This window comes from Myxine glutinosa, unplaced genomic scaffold (assembly GCF_964187855.1).
Source record: "Myxine glutinosa unplaced genomic scaffold, kmMyxGlut1.1 SCAFFOLD_667, whole genome shotgun sequence".
In the NCBI taxonomy this organism is placed as follows: domain Eukaryota; kingdom Metazoa; phylum Chordata; class Myxini; order Myxiniformes; family Myxinidae; genus Myxine; species Myxine glutinosa.
Window position 1 is genome coordinate 37501 of NW_027616762.1, and position 14547 is coordinate 52047.

The 14547-nt window shown below is 45.2% G+C and overlaps 1 protein-coding gene across 3 annotated transcripts in view; it reads left to right on the forward strand.

Moving 5' to 3' along the window:
• LOC137431521 (villin-1) overlaps positions 1-14547 on the forward strand; it is a 148650-nt gene that overhangs the window by 10798 nt on the left and 123305 nt on the right. Inside the window, exon 2 of one of the 3 annotated variants that reach the window (XM_078768891.1) lies at positions 4617-4670. The exons of 1 other annotated variant lie outside the window; for it this stretch is intronic. The gene's annotated coding sequence lies outside the window, so the exon portion shown is untranslated. Of the gene's footprint in view, positions 1-4581; positions 4671-14547 lie in introns of those variants that run through there. One more of the 3 variants, XM_068122910.2, reaches the window with a different exon arrangement.

Here is a 14547-nt window from a genome sequence, read left to right on the forward strand (position 1 = left end):
CACACCTTACACTTGAATGTAGCTGCCACACTGGTTAATGACCCTCTCAGACCACTACATTTTTGATGAACCCACTCAGCGCACATTGTACATTGAATGGAGTTCACTCCGACACCCTTCCTGCACACAGCACATGGCCACCTCCCAGTTCTTTCCACCTCACCACATGCTTTACCACTTGCCATCACTTTCGTCTTTCCGATATTCACATTCAGACCTTTTGCCTCCATACATTCCTTCCACTTGTTCATCTTCTCCTTCAGTCCATCCATACTTTCCGCAATCAACACTAGATCATCTGCATACAACAACTCCCATGGTAAACCCTCCTTTGCGTTCTGAGCCAGCACCTCCATCACAGCTACAAATAGTAGTGGACTTAGTACTGACCCCTGATGCACTCCCACCTTCACCTCAAACTCACCACTGTTCCTGTCCTTCGTCCTTACAGCTGTGCACGCTCTTTTGTACATTGCCATCACTACATAAAGGTTATGCCTATGTTACGTGCTCCTCCCTGACCCCCTGTTCACGGTGTACCTCCGAGCCCCGAGAGGAGTCACGGCAGAAAAATGTGTTATTCTGTATGTCAAAGATCAATGTTGAAGCCACACCAATGGTTACTTACAAACAAATATTGTATTAAGATCACACAAGAATAACAGTACAACAATGATAGTAATCAAAAGTACAATCAATATATATCCTATGATGGTACCATCAGTTTTGTAACATATAACTCACTGTGCTCCAAGTGAGTGAACCAAGAACATTCCCAATGTCTCTTTCCCGGCTTCAAACCCAAAGTTGTTGATTCCGGCTTCAAGCCAAAGTCGATCCCGGCTTCAAGCCAAAGTCGATCCGCTCCAGCGATTGTCAGAACGATGTCTAATCGAGACCAGAATCCCTTTGGGTTGGCAGTTACAGTCCTGCTGCCAAAGCTGTGCAAAGGCGCCCTCAAGGCGACTGGGAAATCCAAAGGCGCCCTCCAGGCAACGGGGAAATCTCACCCTCGGGTATGGACGTTCCACGGCTCACAGTGGGCGAACTGCAAATTAATCTTCAAAAGCCACGTTGCACACACACACCAGATACGTCTGAAAGTGGTGAAAACGGCTGACGAAGCAAAGAAACCTTGCTCGACGCGCAAAGCGCACGAGTCAAAATGGCCGACGGCCCGTTCTCGAGACGTAACGGCCCTTCGATGATTCTCTTCGGAATCAATCGCAAAACCTGACACGCAGGTTAATCTGTCACAGCGATAACAACTCTGTTGCAGGAATCCCTTTCCTGGGAAACCCAAAGTTCACTCGTGACTCTTGCTCGCCAATGTTCGCTCCAGACCGCAAAGCAACTATGCTTCTTGTCCAACTCCACTCGCTCCGCCGTCTTTTTCTCCTCGTCCTCTTCGTCGCCGTCCGGTTCCTGTTTCATTTAAAACATTAACCTTTTACCTTTTGACAATAATAATTGCTATTTCCCTCAAACAACAATAATAATAATACATGGAATCAAAAATGTTTACAGTGGATGAACACCACAACAACGGAAGTGACAAATCCGTAACACCTAACCTTTATTGGAAATTAACTAATTGATTCAGGGTGCTGATAACCTAAATCCAACTCACCTAGGTTATGCCGAACCTTTATAAGAAATTTAATAATTAATTCAGGCTGCTGATAACCTAAATCCAACTCACCTAAGTTATGCCTAACCTATATAAGAAATTAAATAATTAATTCAGGCTGCTGATAACCTAAATCCAACTCACCTCGGTTAAGCCTAACCTTTATAAGAAATTAAATAATTAATTCAGGCTGCTGATAACCCAAATCCAACTCACCTAGGTTATGCCTAACCTTTATAAGAAATTCAATAATTAATTCAGGATGCTGATAACCTAAATCCAACTCACCTAGATTATGCCTAACCTTTATAAGAAATTCAATAATTAATTCAGGGTGCTGATAACCTAAATCCAACTCACCTAGGTTATGCCTAACCTTTATAAGAAATTTAATAATTAATTCAGGGTGCTGATAACCTAAATCCAACTCACCTAGGTTATGCCTAACCTTTATAAGAAATTAAATAATTAATTCAGGTGCTGATAACCTAAATCCAACTCACCTAGGTTATGCCTAACCTTTATAAGAGATTTAATAATTAATTGAGGGTGCTGATAACCTAAATCCAACTCACCTCGGTTATGCCTAACCTTTGTAAGAAATTAAATAATTAATTCAGGCTGCTGATAACCCAAATCCAACTCACCTAGGTTATGCCTAACCTTTATAAGAAATTTAATAATTAATTGAGGGTGCTGATAACCTAAATCCAACTCACCTAGGTTTTGCCTCACCTTTATAAGAGATTTAATAATTAATTGAGGGTGCTGATAACCTAAATCCAACTCACCTAGGTTATGCCTAACCTTTATAAGAGATTTAATAATTAATTTAGGGTGCTGATAACGTAAATCCAACTCACCTAGGTTATGCCTCACCTTTATAAGAGATTTAATAATTAATTGAGGGTGCTGATAACCTAAATCCAACTCACCGAGGTTATGCCTAACCTTTATAAGAGATTTAATAATTAATTTAGGGTGCTGATAACCTAAATCCAACTCACCTAGGTTATGCCTAACCTTTATAAGAGATTTAATAATTAATTCAGGGTGCTGATAACCTAAATCCAACTCACCTAGGTTATGCCTAACCTTTATAAGAGATTTAATAATTAATTCAGGCTGCTGATAACCTAAATCCAACTCACCTAGGTTATGCCTAACCTTTATAAGAAATTTAATAATTAATTGAGGGTGCTGATAACCCAAATCAAACTCACCTAAGTTATGCCTAACCTATATAATAAATTAAATAATTAATTGAGGGTGCTGATTTACAAGCCTGTGTCCACACCGTGAGATGGAACATCTATGAGCGCAAACAAACATGACGGCCAGCTTCGTGTCTCTAAAAAGCTTTGCTCGCACTTGACTCAGGACAGTTTTAACGATGTACAATTTTGTTGGAATTCACATGCAGGACATCAATCTCACAGTTGAGCACAACCTTGAGTCGTGTTCATGCTACTTTGGGTACACCTACGTACCACGTAGAACAAAGGAGGTTGTGGTGGGAGGTGATGTGTTGAAGAAAGGTAAATAAAAGATGAGAATAGATTGTTGGGAGTGACACTGCTAGGTAGATTTATAAGATGAGATAGAGGAAAAATGGATGTGGGAGAAGCATAAACTGTTGGAGGTGAGAAAGGTTCGAGGGTTGCAATTCCACCATTTTTACCTCCGCCAACGAAGGTGGATGAAGGTTATGTTTTCATCCCTGTCTGTTTGTCTGTTTGTCTGTGACCAGGATATCAAAAAAGCTTGTGGGTGGATTCAGACAAAATTTGGAGGAGCGGTTGGGAATGAGAGAAAGATGAAATGAGTAGATTTTGGTGAAGATCGAGATCCGGATTTGGATCCGAGAATATTTTAAGTGATTCTTCACCATTCAGTGATCGGGCCAAAAAACGATATATAGCCCAATATCTCAAAACGTTATTGACGACGTTTGACAAAACGTAGTGGATGAGTTGGGTAAGTGACAAGAACCCCCGATATATATATATCCCTGGTGTTGGGCTAGCGGCTAGGGTGCCAGCTTAGGATACCTAGGATCCTGGGTTCGAATCCCGGTCGATCGCTGAATTAACGCCAGGGGGGTTGACTCAGCCTGTCATCCTTCCGAGGTCGGCAAATTGAGTACCAGTTCACTGGTAATTCCCTGCTTGTCGTAAAAGGCGACAAAAAGGGTTGGCGGCAGGAAGGGCATCCGCCGTAAAACATTGCTTCAAAAAAGGTGACCAAAAAACAACAACAACCACGGTCCCCGAAAAAGGCCAACCCCTGCTTTGCGGGGAAAAATGGCCTCAAAAGGTGTTTTTTTTTTTGTTTTTTTTTTATATAGCACGATATCTCAAATACTTGTGGACGGATTCGGATGAAAGTTGGTGGACAGGTTGGGTATGTGACGAGGACGAATTGGTAAAATTTTGGTGAAGATTCAAATCCAGATCCGGATGCGAGAATGAATTTTTTTTTTTTTGAAAGTGATTCTTCACCATTGAGTGATTAGGGCCAAAATGGTATATAGCATGATATTTTAAAAAGTTATGGACGAGTTATGACAAAACTAGGTGGATGAGTTGGTTTGGTGACAAGAACAAGCCGATTAGATTTTGGTTCTGGTCCGAATCAAGATCCGACATATCAGTGGATACGAAGTGTAAACTGTTCAGCCTGGTGGAGGTGTGCGCTCTTCCAAGTGCCCTTTTCGTTTTTGTACGTGATATGTAGATGAACACTGTGGACAGCTTTGAAGACTCACTCTTTCATTCAATGATTTGTAATGTATCTGCAATGTATCCGTGCATCAGGGTACAGTGTTTAATGTGATCTCATGAAACCTGCTGCATCTACTCTGGACGCCCTGTTGATACCGAGTTTATGGCCTGGGTGGAGCTCTCTTGGCCAGAAAGGAACTTGGAAAAGATTAATGTTGATGAATATTGTGTAATTGCTCACATACTTGGTGGCTTTTTCACAGGTCTGCCAGGCCCAACCTTGGACTTGTGCTCTTTACAAGGTGATACGCTATCAGGTGATACGGGTGATATGAATTGTGTATAAATTGAAATACGTATTGTGATAGTTATTTGCATTTATCTTGTATGGTGTTATGCGCTATCTGTGTATTCATAGTGTTCTACCCACAATACCAAACATGGAAAAAGGCTAAAGGTTTTCTGGGTAAAGTCCCTCATCCAGTGTACTAAGTCCAATCATTGCTATAAAAAGCTTTTCAGAGGTGTTGCCTTCACCTTCTAAGTTATATAATAATAGAAAATCTTTATTGTCCCATATTCAGGGAAATTATTCTTATATCATATCTCACTGGCGATTGGAGGGAATAACCAATCAGCTTGTAGTGACTTCTATTTTTCATCATTCATAATTACATGTTCAATTTTTTCACCATGAGCAAACTGCTCAGTCTGAGTTCATTTTAAAGCAGCTCATCATTTCTCGTCAAAACAGATCTACACGCTCAACATACAACACCTGGATGGTGTGTTCTTATCATTGGGCACGGTTTTGCAGGAAGGAACAACCAATACACTTCCAGTGCTTTTCCGTAACTGTGGCAATTTCCTTGAAAAAGGAAGATTTGGACATTGCCAGGGGAGGATCTTCATGCAGCGAAGCACGTCACATTGGGGACAGTCAACCTATTATGGTTCCTTCCTGTTTTCTTCCCCGGACTTTTAGACACTTATTGAATGATCGTCTTTCAGCGAATCACGCAATGTTGAGACAGTCAACCTACTCTTCCTTCCTGTTTTCTTTCTCAGACTTTCAGCGGACTCCTCGTCCACCACCTGCTGGCTTCACTAATCATGTGGAAATGCTTCTCGAACTATATTCTTCCCTTCATCGATTTTCTCCTCTCGTGAACCCCATCGCGTTTTGCATTTGTGCAACTTATTTTCTGCGTGCTTGTGCTATTTATATCGTAGAGTATTTACTCTCCCACACTGTTTGTGTTTACCTGAAAATTTCATCTTTTCTCCCATTGAGACTTAATATATTGTGACGCATCAGACACGTCGGCATATATTCGCGATTCTCTCGGACTTGTTTGCTTCCTTCAGTCATTTCCCACAGAACGCCAAGAAGGAATTCGGTTGCGGTTAGAAATTAAGAATTCTCACCGAATCAGTTACCCCAGGTGGCTAGGGTTTTTGAAATAAATTAATTCCCATGTTTCTCCAGCCAAAGAAAGTTGCATAAATAATCCAAGAAAAGATACACAAGGTAAGTGCTTTGCTGTTTCAAACACTACCCAGGTTCCTTTACAGTGCAGACATTCACTCGATGGCAGTTCCTCAGACCCCACATGTGGACAGCCACTGGCGCTTAACACATCCTACCCAATTAAGCATAGGTTGCACACCCCCGCCACCCAAACCTCTACTCTTTGCTTTATCTTAACCCAATTTCAGGGTCACAAAACCATGCCCTATGATGGGAGCTCTGGTAGGCTACTGCAGACTATATTTTAAACAGTGGATGGTATCCAACCTTTTTCACTCTAATTCAGGACCACAGGGTTGATGATTCTGGCATTTGCTCCTGTGTCCACCATGGCGTCTACTGTCATACCTTTAATTTTGCACTGAATTATAAAACTGCCAGGACCAATTTGTCCATAAAAGACTATTTGTCACGACAATGAGGACTTTGTACCACCTATCTTTGCCAAATGTGGCCCTGTGTGTCCGGCATCTTCTAGTTTCCCTGGTGAGGCGGGGTCGGTTCCCACCTAGCCCGGAGCAAACTTGAAGGAGTTGGCAGTCCGCTGTGTCGGTGTCCAGCCTCCAATTGTAGCAGCCCATCCTCCAAATGTACACCACCGGTCAAAAGTTTTAGATCACCTCAATTTTTCCAGTTTTTATTGAAATTTATGTAGTTTAATGTCTCAATGTACTCTGAAATTAAGCATAGAACAAATAAACAATTGTAGATAAAAAAGAAATCATAGAATCATTTTGTTTAATTAAAGAAATCATAGAATCATTTTGTTTAATTAAAATTTTTGACTCAGCAAAGTAGCCACCTTTTGCAGATATAACGCCGAACACACTCGTGGCATTCTTTCTACAATGGAAATCGAATATTGTTCGGGAAGTTCTTCCCAACACTGTTGCAGAATTTCCCACAAATGTGTTGCACTTGTCGGTTGCTTTGCTTTCACCCTTCTGTCCAGTTCATTCCAAACCAGCTCGATGGGGTTTAAGTCTGGAGACTGTGCTAGCCATTCCATGATTTGAAGCCTACCGTCTTGTTCTTCTCCTGGAAGGTAGTTTTGACATAGCCTGGAGGTGTGTTTAGGGTCATTATCTTGCTGTAGGATGAACCCCTGACCAACTAGGCGTATACCAGAGGGTATTGCATGGCGCTGCAAAATGCTGTGGTAGCCCTTTTGGTTCAGGGTGCCAGTCACTCTATGCAAGTCGCCGACGCTAGATCCAGCAAAAGAGCCCCAGACCATCACGCTTCCTCCTCCATGTTTGACAGTTGGTGTCACACACTGAGGAACCATCCTTTCGCCTACTCGACGGTGTACAAAAACCCTGCGTGATGAACCAAAGATTTTTCAAATTTTGATTCATCGGTCCATAAGACCTTCTTCCAGTCTTCAGTAGTCCACTGGCAGTGCTTCATGGCCCAGGCAAGCCTCTTTTTCTTATTTTGCCAACTTAGCAATGGCTTTCTTACGGCCACTCGACCTTTCAAACCTGCAGCTCAAAGTCTTCTCTCCACAGTTGAAACTGAGACTTGCATACTTCGACCAGTGTTAAGCTGTGCTTGAAGCTGTTGTCCTGTGTGCCGCCTATCACGCAAGCTGTTGACTCAGAAACTTGTCTTCTGATTCTGTTGTGGCTTTGGGTCTGCCAGACCTCTTCCTGTCAGAGTTTCCTCCAGTTTCCAATATACTACTTCCTGCAGTGCAATATTGTCCAAATAATGCTTCAGAGGGTGTAATAACAGTCTGTTCCAATACTGCGTTTACACAGACAGGGGTTTTTTAATCAAGTAATCAGCAGAGGTTGGGACACCTGTGGGAATTGTTTGCATCAACTTTCAAGGCTTAATTTACTTACATTGCTGCAGAACAGCTGTAAGTGGTTAACCCATTACTTGTTCCCTGAAGAAGGCCCTTTTTTTTTCTGACAATATAACTGTGCAATTTACATTATTTTCCCGTTTTTGCTAACCTAAACTTTTTTTTTAAATCTCGAGCAGTTTACTGCTTACCTTTGTACCATTTCAGGTTATTCACTGGACATTAAACTGTGTAAATTTCAATAAAAAATGGAAAAATTGAGGTGTTCTAAAACTTTTGACCGGTCGTGTAGTTTAGCCACCCTCTTCATTTTTTTCTATTTCCCCTTTTGTGTTCTCCACCTCCTTCATTACTTCCTTTATTTTTGCTTTTGCTCCTGCTAACTCCTGTTCCACTTATCCCTTCCATTTTTTTCTTTTTGTTTCAATTTAAGGCTATATATATATATATATATATATATATATATATATATATATATATATATATATATATCTCCAGTTTCTTCATTTTCATCCGTTGTTTCATCTGTTCCATCTTCTTTGCTACATTGTCATTTCTCTTCTTGCACTTTCTTTATCACTATCGTCTCCCCTTTACTGCCTTCTGGGCCTGCTCTAATTTACCTTGTCTCTTCCTTTAGCTCCCCAATCTCCTCTGTATTCCCCTGAGACCCGAGTACTACACGGACGCCATCCTTGTTTGGATGTGATGTGCTGCCATTATTTATGTGCATGATGTCAGCGTCATGTTGCATTCAGGGTCAGAATTCCTCGTTTTGTGTAATTATCCTTGCTGACTGCAACCACACCTCCTAACTGGTGATCAGAAAGGTAAAGCCAATGCATTTGTGTGGCAGACGACGTGTTGTTGCCAACAGATCATGCAGCATTTGCTGTTATCAGACTCGACCTGTCTGTGCCATGCTGCCTCATCAAGTTAGCGGGCTCAATTTTTAGATCTATATAATAATACGCTTGCTCGTCTGTGTGTCTGTCTGTAATATTCTGTCACAGACATTGGTTGGACAGATAGCCTGACTCCACCCACAATGTCTCCCTGGAAGAAATTGTATGGTCGCCATGTTGGTGCTATGCAAAGTAAAATACTTATTTGGATCATTCATATCCATGGTAGCCATGCCCTCCCTCTAAGTTTTCCGTTCATTGTAAAACAACTAAAGCGATGGTTAAAAGGATTTTGAGCCAATAGGTGCCATGGGCCTTTGCAGGATCGGGCTCAGATCGAGGCAACGGTCTATTAACTGATAGACCAGCCACATAACTGTGGCATTCTCTCGAGCAGTACTTAAACCCATGTCTTTATGAAAGGTCTTTATCCGAGATCATTATTTACTTTCACTGATGTGTACATATGTATGAGGAAGGAGATAATTGGTTTTGGGTGGTTATTGTCGTATCTATTTTCTGCCAATCTCGCGGGGGTTGTGAGTTGGACAAGCGACCGTTACAGGCTGTGATGTGCTCATGGGCACATATCCCTTCCACATATCTCGTGGGATTGAGTTGGATAGGCAATCGTGACAGGTGGGGAGGGGGTTTGAAGGTTTGAAGTGGGGAGGGGGTTGTTGCCTTAGGGTTGGGAGCTGGAGGGTGAGGACTCTGGGTTGAAAGTGGGTGGGAAGGCAAAGATGGGACAGAGTTGGGAGGGGAGGTTGATGCTTTTGGAGAAGGGTGGATTAATAACTTGTGGTGTGGGGGGTTGAAGGCTTGGAGTGGGGATGGGATTGATGGCTTAGGATTGGGACTTTGGGAGGTGGAGGTTAAGGACTTCGGGTTTGTGAGTGGGGAGGGGTGGTGGGAGGGTTGAGGACTTGGTCACATTTTACGTTAGAATACTCTGTGCTGTACTTGGAATTTGCACGGGTCCTGCTAGTAATACATATACTGTATATATATATATATATTGTTGCGGTTTTGAGAGTGTAAATATAACATCATTAAAGGTTAAAGGTTTGCCCCCTAGTTAATCCACAAGCAACACGTAGGCCCCTTAGAATATTAGTTATGTCATAGTATGTGTGAGGATAAGGCCATTTCCACTAGTGATACCTGCGTTGTGTAAAGAAATAATAAGCTTAGGTCCCGTTCATTTTTGCCTCCACCCTCCTACCTCGACCACCTCGTTGGGCAGCATCCATCCGGCGCCCCATTTTGGCTATTGCACCTCGCATTAGGATGCTCACTAGTCAAGGGACACGAGGTAGGCCTGAGAGAGGGTGGGGCCGGCGTTGATGTCGGGGAGCGGCAGCGGGAGACGGTAAGAGCCACCAGACAATCGGGGCTCTAAGGGCATGGCGTGAGGGGCGTGGTAAGGGCGTGCCTATATAAGCGCACGCACAAAGCCCTTGTGAGGACTTGCAAGGAATCGCGCTTTGTGAAAGGACTGTCGAGGACTCGCATGTTTGGGCTTGCGCATGATAAAGAACTCGCATGATAAGGACCTGTTGGGAGAGCGCACTGTGTGAGGACTTGCACGATTTGCGCACGTGAGAGGACTTGCAAGGAATCGCGCATTGTATGAGGACTGGCCAGGAGAACTTCATTGAAGGAGGACTTGTTGGGAGCGCTATTGAACTTGTATTAAGAGCGCTATTGAACTTGTATTGGGAGCGCATATAGCGCCGGTTCATCTATTACGTACACGACCGTGGTCGCAAGTAACCGCCCAGCCAGCCTTACCGTTCGCCCCATAATTGTCCGATCCGCGCCATCGACACGCGGAGACCTTCTGCCGCCCTGACAATCTTCTTCGCGGTGTGAGTCGGGGACCGGAGCGGACTGCCTGGACATCTTCCCTGGACCATCAACCCGACCATCTACAACCCCGTGTGAGTGTGTTTGAGTGTGAAACCGGCCCGTGTCCTGGGATAAGTATAAGAATGTATAAGCTGCACTGTGTGTTCTTCTTCTTGGTACTGTACATAGTGTAATAAACCAATTGTTATTCCTTGTTTCTTCCTGATTCGACCGTATCAGTGATTTCCTACATTGGGTAAGCGTGGCATGATCAGAACCGCTCGGATCGGGTTTAGTCATTGATAACAGCCCGGGTCACGGTTCGCTATCGCTCGGCGTTTCCACCTATAACCGTGATTCGGGCAGGGTTTATTTATTTGCTTCCTGGGTGGCGTTGGTACTTCGGTATTAGTGATCAGTCCTATGACCCTACCCAACGCTATCCGGAAGTGACGTCACAGCCCCGGATCCCGTCGGCTAGTCAAAGACAATGAATGATCGTTTTAAGGCCATTTTTCCCTGCTAGAGCGGGGGTTAGCCTTGCAGGCCCCATGACAATCATGGTTCCCTGTTTGAGGCAATGTTTTTTTATGGCCGGATGCCCTTCCTGACGCCAACCTTTGGTCACCTCTTACGATGTGCAGGGATACGGTGTACCTATTCTAAACCGGGGTACACACTAGTTAAAGACAAGGGGACTATAACCCCCCCTTGGTAAGGGGAAAGGCTGACGCTGAGATCCGCAACATTTGGTGTCAGGAGTGGGATTGGACCCAAAGTGCGCCGAACGCACTCAAACTTACGAGCGGCCGAAATTTTATTAACAACCAAATAAAAAATCATGCCATGGATAAGCAAGACGGTCGGATGCCGGTGGGGGCAAACGAGGATTTTTTTTTTTTTTTTTTTTTTTTTTTTTGTTTGTATACAAGATCGAGGCTCGTGAAAGAGCAAACATTAATCACACAAAAAGACAAACCGACACACAAAACACAAAAAACAAGGGGAGCGGCAGACAAGATGGGGAGAGAGGGGGGAGGACACAAAAGAGAGGGGGAAGAAGGGGAAGGACACAAACACAACATTTGAGAGCAGGGACATCGGGAGGACTTGGGGGGAGGTGGGAGAGGATTAAAACATATGAACACTGCAAGGACTCTGGGGTGAATTACCGGGGGTAGAAAAGATCAAGGTTTTCGATGGGGGAAGATAAGAGATGGTGGTGAACAGCTGTTTTAAAGACCTGGAGGGAGGAGTGGGATTGAAGGGAGTGGGGGAGTTTGTTCCAGAGGCGGGAGAAAAGGGGAATGAAAGAGTGAAGGTGAGCAGAGAGCCTAGACTTTGGCAGTTTAACCATAAGAGGGTTGCAGGCAGATCTTGTGCGACCTGAAGGAATATTGGGGGGACAGAGCACAGAGAGAGCTAAGAGGATGAGGGGTTAGAATCAACCCAGGACCCCCGGGAAGATTTGGGACAGTTGGCAATGGAGGACATTGATGAGGGGCAGGTAGCAGGAGAAGAACAAAATGGCGGCGCCTCGCACATGGCCGCGGCAGCCAAGCCCAAGATGCCAGAGTACATGCGAGTATTTATGATCCAGCTAATGGCAAAAATGGATACCCAAAGTGATAAACCCACCCGGGAGCAAAACGAAATGGGGGGCCAATTGAAGGACATGGGTGGCCAAATGAAAGAAATGAAAGAGGGGTTAGTGGGGTTGTAAAACAGGATGGCCACCCAAGAGAATCAAATGAAAGGAATGAAGGACGGGTGAACGGGGCTTGAAAACGAAATAGGTGGTAAAATAAAAGAAATGGGAAAGGAGATTGAGCGCGAGTTGAGCAAAGAGGGCACATTGGTATGCGACGGGGTAGCACGACGTGAGGAACACGGGGAAAGCGAGCTAGAGCAGAGCATAGTTAAGTGGACTGGGGTAGAAATCGCGACTCGTGGTGTGGAAAAGCCGACGGCCGCCGAATTGGAAAGTTTTCTTTTATGTGCGCCAGCGGTTGTCGAGCTTAATAAAGAAAAATAAATTATAGTTGAAATTGGGGTTGAGGAGACGGCAGAGATAGGAATTAAATGGGAGAAAAAGATGGAATGCACGCAAAGTCTGTGTTCGCATCGTGATGTTGTGCTGCCTAACTCCAATGAGAATTTGCAGGCGCTGCTGCGGAAAAGGGTCCCGAAGGTGAGTAGAAGCGTGTATGGCGTGAAAATGTTTGGCGCGAAAAGATTTTTCGCGCGCTTGGGATCGCGACGTCACCCGGGCGCTCGTGGAAGGCCCGTGGTGAGGTGTGAGAAAAAAGTGTGCACCGAAGCACGGGTGTGTAACAGGAGAGTGTGAAACAGAGAGTGAGAGTGAGTGCACAACGGAGTGTATGTGTGAAGAGGACGACACAGAGTGTGAGTTGGCCGGAGAGAGTGTGCGAGAATGCACACCAGAGCGTGTTGGAGAGAGTGTGTGAGAATGCACACCAGAGCGGTTAGAGAGAGTGTGCGAGAATGCACACCAGAGCGTGTAACAGAGGAGCATGTGCGGGAGTGCACACCGGAGCGGGTGATTGGGTGTGCAATAGAGTGCACACCCGTGAGTGTTACGGAGTACGTAACAAAAGAGAGTGCGCCAGGATGTGCACGAGAGAAGTGTGTAATGGAGTGTGCGAGCGGCGTGAGTGTGCCTGAGTGGTGTGCACCTGAGTGTGGAACGGAAGAGTGTGCACGAGAGCGTGCGGTAGCAGAATTAAGGGAGTGTATGGGATGTGTGAGTATGGGAAGGGTCGCGTGGTGTGAGAGTGCGACTCGGGCATCGACGCAGACCGGGGCAGCGTTTCGTGCAACGGATAGCCGACGCGAGCTCTCGGGGCGTGGTGTGCTGTGGGGGCCTGCGGGGATCGTTGCCGCGGCGGTGTGCACGATTCGGGCTGGGCCCCGCCCTGTATGGTCGGTGCCATGCCGTGGCACAAGAGGCAAACGGCACGGTTTGAGGGGAGGAAGGCGAGGTCGGTCCTTCGCTCCCTGGCGGGTGCGGTGCTCCGACCTGGGGAGGTTGGGCCACCGTGTAGGGGACCGAAAGGCTCCGCGCAGAGATGGCGCCTGGAACCTCGGCCCAAGTATGCCTCCTCCCCAGAATAGAAAATGCTGGACGGACCCAACCTACAGTAGACCAACCACCCGCATGCATTGCTCGGCTTTGCGAAGCCGAGCTATGAAAATGTATTGCCGCACCGAGAGGCTCGAGTATAGTGGACGAATGGCAGTAGTGATGGCGAATGGTATCCGGTGTAAAGGGATGGCAGATCTACCATCCCTCACATTGATTTCATTGGGGCACATGAGCTTTAGGTTATGGGGATGGCAGTGTAAGCTAGCCGAGGGCGGGCTAGGATAATGTTAGGGATTTAGAAATGACAATAGGAGACATGAGAATTAAGTAGTGACTTTGTACCGGGAGAGGGGACGTAGAGAGAGTAGTTGGATGATAATGACGAGGGAAGTGCTTAGTATAAGGGAAAACGGGAAGCACCAGTATTAGAGGGAAATAGTTAGTTAGATGATTCTGTGTGTGAGTATGAGGATGAGCTTTAGGCGCAAATGAGGAATTGAATGAGAATCTTTGTGGTGAGCGTGAGCAAATGAGGCATTGGTCGGGGATGACCAGAGAAAGTGTATAAATGGTGTATTGAAGACAAGTGTAAGTGTGTTGAGTGATTGACTTGCATGGGGTGCAAGTGAGAATATTTGGTGAGAATACTGAGTGGTGTAGAATAAATGGCGTGGAGTGAGTGGTGTGGAATGAGTGGTGTGGAGTGCATGGTGTGAAGGAGTGAATGGGGGGAGGATGGACCCCTTCACGAATTCCCGGGGAGGGTAGTTTAAAGTTAGGTAGAGGGTTTAGGTAAATTGTTTGGATATTGACATCTGTGGTGCAGATGGTAGCAAGGTGTTGCTTTGATGGGTGCATGAGTGAGTGGAAATGGCTGAGCGTGTGGGCTTAATTGGTAAGTATAGTTATTGGGGCACTCCGCCCACTGGTAGTTTGTCGGCCAGGTGAGGCCGCAGGTAGGCTCTGGGAGCCAGGTAGAGTTCAGTGT